At 34.4% G+C, this 14,200-nt stretch overlaps 1 protein-coding gene across 3 annotated transcripts in view; it reads left to right on the top strand.

The window, feature by feature from the left end:
• Positions 1-318: 318 nt before the first annotated feature.
• The window catches only part of tnca (tenascin Ca), a 96,281-nt gene continuing 82,399 nt past the window's right edge, over positions 319-14,200 (top strand). For 2 of the 3 annotated variants that reach the window (XM_073840770.1, XM_073840772.1), the window contains exons 1-2: positions 319-458; positions 13,863-14,071. The gene's annotated coding sequence lies outside the window, so the exon portion shown is untranslated. Of the gene's footprint in view, positions 459-13,806; positions 14,072-14,200 lie in introns of those variants that run through there. The other variant, XM_073840771.1, reaches the window with a different exon arrangement.

Here is a 14,200-nt window from a genome sequence, read left to right on the forward strand (position 1 = left end):
TAGTTAACAAGTATAGTTTGTGAGTTGCTCGTGAGAAGCATGCAGAAGTAATTTCTACATAAATCATAAACATAAGGTCTCATGTTGAATTGAAAGCAACAATTTACACATTAACGGTTTTATGCACAGTTTACACAATTTAGTTCTGCTCGTCTTTCGTGAATGAGGCTCTTTGCCATCTAGGAGAAAAAATGTTAAGGAGATCTAATGGCTGATTTTTCTTTCCAATGGGGTTGAAACCATCTGCTAATGACAGTCAGACACACTTGGTGGTTTTAAATGTTGTTTCTCACTTATACAGGCAACATTTGTGGATGTGGCTGTTTTGAAGCCTGGTTCACTGACTCAGACCTCCATCTCAGGCCAGCGAGCATCGGAGGGTGTGTTGGGATCCGTCTCTGCCAAGCCAAAAGCTTTCCACAAGCTGGCACGCGCCGAACCGCTGACTGAATCGGAAGGTATCGTGGCTGAAATCCCATATTTGTTCATGTTTATGTTGAGGGTGACAGATCTGCTGTATGTCTGAGGAGTGACGTTTCTTAAATCCCTAGAAGTCTTCAGCAACTCTCTGTCTCACTTAGGACTTCATTATAAGCAGACACATTTTATGTGCTTCCAATAGCAAAACAAGCTATTTCACACTGGATTCCTAAATCTTGAATCATGTTTTTCTACCTGCTGACGTGGACATGTGGTAACAATTACATCATTCTCCATCATAGAAGTTTTTGGTTATAATAAAGACGTGCACACATCCGTGCCACTTATAAAGTCTTGTTTAAACTAGTTAAACCAAATGATGCACATATTGCATTGTATTCATCTTTGTGCATGTTTCAAACTCAGGTTGTGAATCTACAGTCGTGGCCAAAAGTTTTGAGAATTACATAAATATTGGAAATTGGAAAAGTTGCTGCTTAAGTTTTTATAATAGCAATTTGCATATACTCCAGAATGTTATGAAGAGTGATCAGATGAATTGCATAGTCCTTCTTTGCCATGAAAATGAACTTAATCCTGAAAAAAAACTTTCCACTGCATTTCATTGCTGTCATTAAAGGACCTGCTGAGATCATTTCAGTAATCGTCTTGTTAACTCAGGTGAGAATGTTGATGAGCACAAGGCTGGAGACCATTATGTCAGGCTGACTGGGTTAGAATGGCAGACTTGACATGTTAAAAGGAGGGTGATGCTTGAAATCATTGTTCTTCCATTGATTCCATTGTGACCTGCAAAGAAACGCGTGCAGCCATCAATGCGTTGCATAAAAATGGTTTCACAGGCAAGGATATTGTGGCTACTAAGATTGCACCTAAATCAACAATTTATAGGATCATCAAGAACTTCAAGGAATAAGGTTCAATTCTTGTTAAGAAGGCTTCAGGGCGTCCAAAAAAGTCCAGCAAGCACCAGGATCGTCTCCTAAAGAGGATTGAGCTGCGGGATCGGAGTGCCACCAGTGCAGGGCTTGCTCAGGAATGGCAGCAGGCAGGTGTGAGCGCATCTGAACGCACAGTGAGGCCAAGACTTTTGGAAGATGGCCTGGTGTCAAGAAGGGCAGCAAAGAAGCCACTTCTCTCCAAAAAAAAAACATCAGGGACAGATTGATCTTCTGCAAAAAGTATGGCGAATGGACTGCTGAGGACTGGGGCAAAGTCATTCTCCGATGAAGCCTCTTTCCGATTGTTTGGGGCATCTGGAAAAAGGCTTGTCCGGAGAAGAAAAGGTGAGCGCTACCATCAGTCTTGTGTCATGCCGACAGTAAAGCATCCTGAGACCATTCATGTGTGGGGTTGCTTCTCATCCAAGGGAGTGGGCTTACTCACAATTTTGCCCAAAAACACAGCCATGAATAATGGTACCAAAACACCCTCCAACAGCAACTTCTTCCAACAATCCAACAACAGTTTGATGAAGAACAATGTATTTTCCAGCACGATGGAGCACCGTGCCATAAGGCAAAAGTGATAACTAAGTGGCTCGGGGACCAAAACGTTGAAATTTTGGGTCCATGGCCTGGAAACTCCCCAGATCTTAATCCCATTGAGAACTTGTGGTCAATCCTCAAGAGGCGGGTGGACAAACAAAAACCCACTAATTCTGACAAACTCCAAGAAGTGATTATGAAAGAATGGGTTGCTATCAGTCAGGATTTGGCCCAGAAGTTGATTGAGAGCATGCCCAGTCGAATTGCAGAGGTCCTGAAAAAGAAGGGCCAACACTGCAAAAACTGACTCTTTGCATAAATGTCATGTAATTGTCGATAAAAGCTTTTGAAACGTATGAAGTGCTTGTAATTATATTTCAGTACATCACAGAAACAACTGAAACAAAGATCTAAAAGCAGTTTGGCAGCAAACTTTGTGAAAACTAATATTTGTGTCATTCCCAAAACTTTTGGCCAGGACTGTACAGTATATTCCATCAGTGGTTATGTTGAGTTTAAAAAGGAGTACTTGAAGTCAACATGAAGTTAAAATTAACACTATTCGCTATTATGTTTCAGGACTTATTGTGAATGATCCACACATTCAAATGCATATTTTTCACAAACTTCATAATCTTTCTTCCAAATGTAATTATTTGCTCAACCTCTCCAATGACTTTTCTTTTTGGCTGATGTTAGCCAAGAGCTTAACAGACTTTTAGTCATTGTTTTAGGCAGAAGTGGTAGGTAATGCAGCTTTCCTAAAATTCTGCCAATAGTTTTAGTGCTATTTAAATGATGGATGGATAGATAAGTCTGTGGTCAATATTTTTGTTTAGCAAGGACACATTAAATTGATTAAAAGTGACAGTGACACTCACATTTTTACCAAAAAAAAAAAAAAAAAAAAAAAAAGAGTACAATTAAAATTGCATTTATTTATTTACTTAACTATTTTTGGTCCAGTTTCTCAATTTTTCATCTGAAGAAGATCTTTATTTTGCATTTTAATGCATACACCATTTAATGTCAAAACTTTATGTATTTAAGACTCAATTTAGAAGCATTTAAAGGCCTTAAATGTAATGCGATCTGGGAAAACATGCTGGGACATACTTGGGAATTCTGAAAAAATAGTTGCATTAAAAAAAAAAACATTTTTTCATTAAATTATTATTCTATAACACCTTGTCTATCATCTCTGAAAATATCTTGGCAAAATATACTTGTTTAGTGAAATAAAACACGAAGAAAAATTGTGATTTGAAAGTCTTTCACCATCTGTTAAGGTTTTCCAAGATCACATCTCAAATTGTGAAAGGGTGACTTTTAAAGACTTGCAGAAACCATGAAGAATGCATTAAATTGATCAAAAATTATATTTATGGTGTTTATATCAGTCAAAGAATCCTAAAAACATGTATCAAGGTTTCCACAAAAATGTGAAGCAGCACAACTGTTTTAAACATAAACATAAATAATTATCAGAAATGTTTCTTGAGCTGCAAATCAGCATTTTAGAATGATTTCTGAAGCATCATGACACTAAAGACTAGAGCAATGATGCTAAAAAGTCAGCTTTGCATCACAGGAATAAATTATATTTTTTAAATATATTCACAGAGAAAACACTTTTTTTAAATAGTAATAATATTTCAACTTTTTACTGTATTATTGATTAAATAAATGCAGCCTTGGTGAGCAGAAGACACTTGTATTTCATTTTCTTCTGTTACGGTTGCATAAAAATGCTTAGTCTTGCGTTCCACGTGTTTTGTGATGAAATCTGAACATGCTTCTTTCTGCTGACAGGTTAGAGTTACATAATTTTTATTGGGCTTAATTTTTCTTAAAATCTCTCACGTAACCCATCAATGACCCTCCATGCTCATCTGGAGCTCTTCATGTCAGGATGATTAATAGAAAACATGTGTCATTTCTGACCAGATGGGCTCAACAGGTGCTTACTAAACACATATTATTGTGCTGATGTTCTCCCTTTCATAAATATTTAGACTGAGCCTAACTAGGCATATCATCTTGCATTTCAGATGAAGGTTTAGTGTTTTTATTTCTCTAATGTGATAAATTTCTCTAATGAAACAGGAGCAAGTTGTTATGTTTTGATGAAACAACATTTAATGTGTTTTATTTATTAATCTGTTTTATGAAGACAAATTGTGTTGACTTTCGTCGTCTTGTTGACCTCAGCAGATATTTGTGGTTTTCGTGTACATAGCACTTGTTGTCTTGGATTGGTTTTCCTGTGACGGTCTCGTTGGAGTATTTCAATGTTTATTTAAGCTTCTTTAGAAACAATGACGCACTTCCAGGCGTTCAAGTACTCTGAAATGTTAGAAAAACTGATATGTAGATGATGTTCTTGGATTGTCTGACTTATGAGGTGTTAATGAAAGACGTGTTTGATGAATTAACTTTATAATGAGGTTATGCTGAAGTTAATGAAATTATAGTCTGGAATTATACTGCGACCTTTACTTCAAAAAAGCATTCAGAAAGGTTCTATAACATTAGTTAATGACATTAGTTAACATTTATGAACAATAGAAAAAAAAAATTAACTAGTGGACCTTGCTGAGTGACTGTACTCTAAGTGTCACTGTATTAATTATTATTTTATTTATTTATTTTATTTTATACAGTACGTTTTAAGTTTCATTTATTTACAATTTTGTGCTTTTGTGCTTTTAAGTAGCATATATTTGTAGAAATAGCCAAAAAAACATTGTAGTGGTCAAAATTATCGATTTTTCTTTTTTCTTTGCCAAGTAAAGTAAAGATCATGTTCCATAAAGATATTTTGTACATTTCCTACCATAAATATATCAAAACGTAATTTTTGATTAGTAATATGCATTGCTAAGAACTTCATTTGGACAACTTTAAAAGTGATTTTCTTAATATTTAGATTTTTTTGCACCCTTAGATTCCAGATTTTCAAATAGTATATATAAAATATTTAAAATAATAGCTTATTTATATCAAATAAGTGGTTTTATTACTGGTTTTGTGGTCCAGGGTCACGTTTATAAATACTTAGTGTACATTTAATATTTCTTTTTGGCTTTATTTTAATTTTACTTATTTCACTTACAATAAAACAATTGTATAGAAATTATAAATGTATTTTCATTCAGAAATTGCTGGTAAATAATTACAAAGAAATAGGTAAGTAACATGTTACTTCAAAAATTTCAATAATAATTTTTAATTTTTAGTTAAAAAGACTAAAATAGCATTTTTTTTGTAAAACATATTCCAATAATATTTTTATAACGTAATTTTTTTGTCTTTTCATTTCAGCTTTATTTCATTTCCCGAAAACGTGTTTTTTTTTCTAGTTGTAGTTAGCACTGTTAACACTGTTCCAGATTCTTATGGAAAAGTAAGGTAATGCTGTTGTCATGCAGTTGTGGGCAATTTTGGTTTTATTTGGTGAGGTAGCATGATGTAATTGGCAAACAATGATAACAAGCTGAAACAAAACCAATCCAGCTCTCCCTCCACAAGTTTCTACATAGACCTTCACGACTTTTATATCTAACAAGGGCCTGTATCATGGAAAAAAAAAACATTTACTGACTCATGTGACTCAGTGATCGGTCTCATTCAGAAATTTTCCACAAATGCCCCGTTGCGTTTGTTTAAAGCAATTAATGTTGCATAAAATGTAGCTAGTTTCAACACATTTGTCAGTCAATACACTCCAAAACAATGATCATTCACGTAATTTGACATGCATCAGTTTATACCAGTTGAAAAAAGTCATTCATGTAAGTAACGCAGTAAACGTGCATTATTAAAAAGAGCCTATTAGACCGGCCTGCATCATACTTGCTGAATAAAATCCAATAGGCCATTGCTTGCTTACTAATTTTAGGGTGCTGATTCCAAAGTAGTGCTTTTTCACAAAATATGTAGCGTTTTGAAGCATTTTTGCTTTTGACAACCATTTTAAGGTGAAGTCATCTTGTATTATCCCCTATTTGACATGATTTCTGTATTCCTCTGAGCCAGATTACAACTATTTCTTCTATTCTCAGCCATGTATAAATGATTCTAAATACATTATTTTATGCTTAATCCTGATTTCAAGGTTATAATTATGACCAGTGAAGAAAATGCAAACATGACCTTATTGTGGGTGTTTTATTACATCCAAACAGTGACAGAAATTAAATGCAGATTTTGCTTATTTCTTTAATATTAAATGGAGTATTTTATAGATTGAAGATACATTTGTGACACTTGTTTTTGTCATTAAAACCAAAACTTTTGACATTTGACTGCTTTTCTTGTTCTGTTAAAGGGATAGTTTACCCAAAAATGAAAATTTGATGTTGATTTGCTTACCCCCAGGGCATCCAAGATGTTGGTGACTTTGTTTCTTCAGCAGAACACAAACGAAGATTTTTAACTCAAACCGGTGCAGTCTGTCAGTCATATAATGGCAGTCGATGGGCACCAATCCTTTAAAAGTAAAACAAAACATACACAGACAAAACCAACTTACACCCTGCGGCTCGTGACGATACGTTGATGTCCTAAGACACGAAATGATCGTTTTTTGCGAGAAACTGAACAGTATTTATATAATTTTTTACCTTTGATACACAGCCACGTCCATCTTTCCTGAGCACAAGCTCATCATCCCGCACGTTACATGTGTACACGCTTTGGCGTAGTATACGCAAACGCCCTTAATTGCATAATTTTAAGGCTTTATATAACTTAAATGGATGAGTTATAAAAAAAAAATTCACCCCCCTCACAGTAAGACAGGAAGGGCAAAATTAACTATAGACCAAAACCACTTTTTGTACCAGGCTGTAAACATATTTTTTTCTGCTGTAAATTTGGGCATTTTAACATGGGGAGCCTATGGGATTGACTCTCTTCTGCAGCCAGTCTCTAGCGGCCAGTCAATGAATTGCAGTTTAAGTCACTTCCGTATTGGTTTCTACAGAGAGAGCGGGAGGTTGCCGCTTGGACACTACTCTGTTTTTTTTTTTTTTTTTCGTGAACTGTCTCTTGGATGACAATTGGTAACATGTTTAGTTCTGTCGCTTTAAGAGCACCTCGTTTTTTTTTTTTTTTTTTTTTTTTTGCTGTTTGATGTTACTTTCACTTTAGACATAATCAACTGTGTTTATATGTAATCCTGGTGTTTTGAGCCCGTAAATCACGACTCATGACTTTGTAGCGTTCCAGGCAAGTCACGCCAAACTGCCTGAGCGCATTTATTATTATTAATCTGATTGCAGCGTTATATTGTCCTAAAGTCTTTTTTTCCACTGTGTACCACTTGCATAAACAATGCACACGTAGGGGCTGACATTGTTGTTTCGCAGGGTATGTGACGTCAGAGCTCGGAACTGAGAGTACATCGATCTACAGGGCTCACAAAATCTCTGGTAGCCCTTCGGGCAGGTACTCTTCAGATTTTGGTAGCCCCCCCCCCCCCCCCCAAAAAAAGACTTCTTTTTTTTAAAACATGGAAAATCAGATAGGAGTCTAAACTTAATCAAAAATGTTTTCAATACACAGATTTAAACAAATATCAAGGAAGGAATTTTAGTTCACTATTTGGTGTATCTGCAGAATTTTTAAATATCAATTTAAGGCAAATCGAGTATATCATTTATTATATTTATTTAAAACATAAATATTACTGTCTTAATTGTTTAGTATTTTAGAAGGCACATTAACTTCCTTCACATTTACAACTCTCTGTGATAATTGCATAGCCTGGCAAGCCAGACCCACATAAATGTAGGGTCTGGGCACTCTCCATAGACAGGGCTCAACCAGAGGGGTGGGATAAACGGTTGTCTTTCAAACTCCTCTCCACGCAATAGGATAGCGCTACAACCAATCAGAGACTTAGTCTGTCAGGTGACGTAGTCAGAGCGACGGAGATTTTTAACGAAAATCAGTGCACTGTGCAGTCTGTCAGCCAAATAATAGACATAGATGGGCACTAAACCTTTAAAAGTAAACAAAAACATGCACAGACAAATCCAAATTACACCCTGCTCTGACGTAGTATACGCAAACACCGGAAGGGGAAATCGGTGAAAAAGTCCAGGATGAGTTTGCGTAAGCAAACGTAATCTTTTAGCTTTAAATGGGTTTGAACAACCAGGATAAGCGCAAGTAATTACCATTTTGAATAGCCGCTATATCCACAATCTCTGTGCATTGTGTGGACAATGAGTGTCGTATACACGCCACAGATCGCTTCCGGTGTTTGCGTATTCTACACCACAGCGCGTTCACATGTAACGAGCTCCTGCTCAGGACAGATGGACGTGGCTGTGTATCCAAAGTAAAAAATTATATAAATACTGTTAAGTTTTCCACGCGTAATTCACAGAATCAGGAATTCATGTCTGACGGAACTTATGGTCGCAGGTCAGGACTCAGGCGTCATCATGTTAAGCCCGCCCACCGACTCGTGATTGGCCCGGTACATCTTGGATTTTTCGGAATTTTAAGTGAATTGAGAGTAACTAGACTGACCTTGGAAGCAAATGTAATTTGCTGCCGCTAGGGGCGCGTCTAGATTCTAGGCTAATAATTGCAATCATTTGACCATAAATAGCTGAAAAAAATGTGGAAATAAAAATTAATTCTCTGTCACGAGGGGGCGCTTTAGGAGCGCTGAAATACTACAGTTTCCCTAGTAACGGCTGAACACAAAGCAGCATTAACATTGTTTTATCAGGCATGAAATGAAAATGCCAACGACGCGTTTCTGAGGACAGTCGGCTTCCTTCAGATACGTTCATATAAAGACATCCGTGCGGCGTTTTGACTTTGAAACGTGCAGCATGCATATTTATTCAATGACATCATTGCCTTTTGAAATTTAATCCAGCCCTATCGCCATTCTCGTCTTTCCGTCCCCAAATGTAAGACCTCCTAAATTATAATTAAGACTTTTCTTATACTATTTAACATATTTAAAACTTTTTATGGCCTTAAATTTAATACAACTAAATTGAGGAGTTTAAGGCAGGCTGTAGCACGATACTACGTAGATTTTTTTTTTCTTAAGATGCCAATTGATATTTAAAAAAATAATAAGTTGCCTTTCAAGTCATATTGTGAAAAGTAAATATAGTGGTGGAACTATGACGTCATTTTGTAGGCAGATCAGCTGCTAGCATCACACTGGTTCCCTCGACAAAAAGGCAATAGGATTTTTTCAACTTACACATTTTGTCCATCAAGGGAATCCTCGCAAAGTAATATAACTTGAATGAATTTTGAAGCCTAAATACAAACGGCAAAACTAAAAAGCTAAACTTAGGCTATAAACGAACTACATCAGTTACTCGTCTTCAATATCATCACCACCACCACCGTGCTTCCGACAAACTTCTTCAAACTTTTAGAAACATGTTCAGTATAAGGGATTTACTCGGTGGATACATTTTTTATTCCATGTTACATGAATCTTTTCATATAAAACTGGAATAAGTTCAAAACTAGAGCCAAAATAAAACTGAAATGAAACCATACACTTTAAAAAGTTTTCACCAGTTTCAACTTAAAAACGAAAGTTTAGCAGCTGACTTAAGTCATTTAAACTTACAAGTTATATCAACTCATTTTATTGTAATGAGTTAAAATGACTTGTACTTTTAAGCTGATTTAACTTAACTTAAGGCAGCTGCTGAACTTAGGTTTTTAAGTTGAAACTGGTGACAACTTTTTACAGTGTAATAATAAACAGTGAGGAGTGAATAAATGAAATAATCATAACTAAAACATATGAAAGCACCTATTTCTGTACATTTCGAAACAAGGTCCATTAAAAGTCAATCAATTCTTGATTAATATGGATATTTTAATTAAAAACGAGTCTCCACAGTATTCAATGAAAATCTAGTGCGTGAAATTATTAAATAACAGCAGAGTGAGCAAGCTTTTGATTATGGTAAGATTACATTTATTTTATAGAATAAAGTACCATATTTGAGCCATCATTTTGTTCATCATTTTATCCTTGCTTCTAGAAAATCCTCAATCTTTCTGCTTTCTAAAAAAAACCCATTGACTGATTGGGGCTATGGAACCGGAAGTGCTAAAATGCTAACTCGCTTCCGGGTTTTTGCCTACAATAGTTTCCTCATATTGCGATTTAGACAGTGATGTTAAAGTTATTTCCTATTTTTTTGCAAACCTCTTCATACACTATGCCATATGGTTTTGACTGGGATTAACATCAAAATATCAGCTTGCATTTAGACTGAGTCTTGAATGCTTTTTTCAATGCAAATGAACCATATAGATAAGAAACTATCTGGTAGAAAAACCCTCTGGGCATCTCCGAATGACGAAAGATGCCAGTTCGGCACACTTTCTGATGAAATAGCACAGTAGTTTATTACACTTTGGCATGATTTCACCCTGATTGTCATTTAAGCAGCGTGGAAATACTCTGTAATGGTGAAATGGAGAGCAGTTGACGTGATAATTGCAAACAGGTGGCTGATTGACCAGAAAGTAGTGCTTGTTAATGTTATATGTCACTTATAATGTCATGTGCAGTGGCATCTGTGCAGATGAATAGTAAACAAATGGAAGATGTGAGTAAATTATCTGTAAAATGTCTTTTTCAGTCATTTGCTAGTAATGGAAGTGAAAGCGATGGTCTGCAGTCGATAAGCGCTATATCAGTCGATAAAACTGGCTTTCTGCCATTTTCACCCAAAGTCTCAACACAATTTCTTAATGCTTTTTACAAGCATTTATAAATGCTCGTTTATGCGTGTGCTATGTGCATCTAGCTTTTAACCGAGCTCAGAAAAATGTCCCTGGCTTCTGGTCTCAAGTCTGGTTTGCATCTTCGTGCCTCTTGAGTGTCTCAGTATTTGCTATGGTGGGAAAGAACTTTTTTGTCATGCATTGGCATTAGATAAAACATATTTGGCTAGTTAGGTTTAAAGAGTTAAAAATAAACATTTTTATTGTATTATTTGACCTCTTTCTTAGAAATTTTTGAGTTCGAACATCATTTGCAAACCTTTTTACTTGTCTGAGTGAAGCAGTATGTTAAGTGAGAAAAAATGAAGGGTCATAGAAGACTATTCGTTTGCCAAAGCTACATTATTTGATCTAAAAACATTAAAAAAACAAAAACATATAGGAATACTGTGAAATATTATTACAATGTAAAATAACTTATTTCTATATGAATCTATTTTAAAATGTAATTTATTTCTGTGATGCAAAGCTGAATTTTCAGCATCATTACTACAGTCTTCAGTGTCACATAATCCTTCAGAAATCGTTCTAATATGCTGATTTGTTGCTTAAGAAATATTGTTAATAATATCAATGTTGAAAACAGTTGTGTTGTTTCTTATTTTTGTGGAAACTGATACATTTAGTTTTTTTTAAGATTCCAAAAAGAAAATTCTAAAGTTCAAAAGAACAGCATTTATTTGAAATAGAAATCTTACATTGTTGCAATGTAACATTATTAATGTCTTTACTTTCATTTTTGAACAATTTTAATTCATTCATTCGGAATAAAGATATTATAATTTTTTTTTTTTAAATAATATTTTTAGATTTTTGTATTTGCAAACATTTTTACTTCTGTAAGCGGTATTTCTGAGTGAACAGGATGTTGAAAAATGCGCCAAGCAATTTTTGGACCAAAAAATCCAGTAAAAATGTGAAATATTTTTTACCATTTAAATTAACTGTCTTCTTTTGTAATACATTGTAAAATTTAATTAATTCATGTGATGTCAAGTAGAATTTTCAGCATCATTACTCTAGTCTTCAGAGTCACATGATCTTCAGAAATGATTCTAATATGCTGATTCGCTGCTTAATAAACATTTTTGATCATTATGATGTTGAAATCATTTGTGCTGCTGCATATTTTTGTGGAAACCGTGATATATTTTATTTTTCAGGATTCCTTGATGAATAGAAAGTTGAAAAGAACAGCATTTATTTGAAATAGAAATCTTTTGTAACATTATTAATGTATTTACTGTCACTTCTGAACAGTTCATCAATTCTGAATAAATATATTTATTTTTTTTTAAAATTTGCAAACATTTTTACTTCTGTAATCTGTATTTCTGCGTGAACAGGATGTTCGGTAAGAAAACAAATGTTGAAAAATGCAGCAAGGCTGCAATTTTTTTGACAAAAAAAAAAAATCCAGTAAAATTTTAAATGTGTTTTACCATTTAAAATAACTATTTTCTATTTGAATATATTGTAAAATTAAATTTATTCCTGTGATGGCAAGTTGAATTTTCAGCATCATTACTCTGGTCTTCAGAGTCACATGATCTTCAGAAATCATTCTAATATGCTGATTTGCACTTAAGAAACATTTCTGATCATTACCAAAGTTGAAAACATTTGTGCTGCTGCATATTTTTGTGGAAACTGTGATGCATTTTATTTTTCAGGATTCTTTGATGAATAGAAAGTTGAAAAGAACAGCAATTATTTGAAATAGAAATCTTTTGTAACAATATTAATATCTTTACTGTCACGTTTGAACAATTTAATTCATCCATTCTGAATAAAAATCTTAATTTATTTCAAAAAATAATATTTTTAGATTTTTATTTGTAGTAATTTTTACATTTTTTGACACAAATCCAGTAAAAATTTGAAATATTTTTTTACCATTTAAAATAACTATTTTCTAATTGAATATATTGTAAAATTTAATTTATTCCTGTGATGCCAAACTGAGTTTTCAGCATCATTACTCCAGTCTTCAGAGTCATATGATCTTCAGAAATCATTCTAATATGCTGATTTGCTGCTTAATAAAAATTTCTGATCATTACCAAAGTTGAAAACATTTGTGTTGCTGCGTATTTGGTGGAAACTGTGATGCATTTTATATTTCAGGATTCTTTGATGAATAGAAAGTTGAAAAGAACAGCATTTATTTGAAATAGAAATCTTTTGTAACATTATTAATGTCTTTATTGTCACTTTTGAACAATTGAATTAATCAATTCTGAATAAAAATATAAATTTATTAAAAAAAATATTTGCAAACATTTTTACTTCTGTAATCTGTATTTCTGCGTTAACAGGATGTTTGGTAAGAAAAAAGTGTTGAAAATGCAGCAAAAAAAAAAAAAAAAAAAAAAATCCAGTAAAAATGTGAAATGTTTTTTACCATTTAAAATAACTATTTTCTATTTGAATGTATTGTAAAATTACATTTATTCTTGTAATGCCAAGCTGAATTTTCAGCATCATTACTCTAGTCTTCAGAGTCACATGATCTTCAGAAATCATTCTAATTTGCTGCTTAAGAAACATTTCTGATCATTACCAATGTTTCCATATTTTTGTGGAAACCTTGATGCAATTTATGTTTCAAGATTCTTTGAGTAGAAAGTTCAAAAGTACAGCATTTATTTGCTTTGGTGACATTATAATGCCTTTACTGTCACTATTGATCAATTTAATGCAGCCATACTAAATAGAGGTAATAATTTAAGTTAAGTGTGACTCCCATTTCCAGGTATACTTCCATATGTTTTGTTTTTTAGTTCATCCTCTTTGTTTCTGTGCATATCTTCATGGATTAAAATTGTAGGATTATTAAATATTCTGTTTGCTTTTATGTAGAAACTTTTGAACTTGTGCGTATAGGCGTATGTTCTCGCTCTAGGGAGAAGAGAGTATGGGTAATATATGCTGAGTGTGTAGGCATTTCAACACCTCAAAGCAGTAGGAGGGATGAACAGGAGGGGAAAGAAAGAGAGAGAGAGAGAATGTGTACGAGTTTGTGGAAAGGCTATTTAAGGGCAGTCCTTGTAATTCACAGAGCTCTGACTGAAGTCTTTCATATTAAAGAGGAGTAGTGCTTTCATCCTCTCTCTCTCTCCTTCTCGCACACTTCAGCGGGCGGGCGGACGGACGGGTGTGAGGAATACATCACGGACGCTCTCAGCTCTCAGATCTTCCAGCACGTGGAGAGACGGAGACAGACGGAAGCTGGGGGTCTGGAACGCTGGACATCCTCACCTCCTCGCTATTGTTTGATTCGTGTCTTCTGCACCTGATTTGCTCGGCTGCAGGGAGGCGCGTGGAAGCTCCATTCATCACCACAGGTATCTTTATCTAATTTGTAGTTTCTTGTTATGGATGCAGTGCTTTTTTTGGACTTTGCATTCACTCTGCTGTTGACCCATAGGGACATTTCGGTTGCTCAGAGGTTTCTTTTTTATAGCTCTGGAGGT

This window comes from Garra rufa, chromosome 5, assembly GCF_049309525.1.
Source record: "Garra rufa chromosome 5, GarRuf1.0, whole genome shotgun sequence".
NCBI classification, from domain to species: Eukaryota; Metazoa; Chordata; class Actinopteri; order Cypriniformes; family Cyprinidae; genus Garra; species Garra rufa.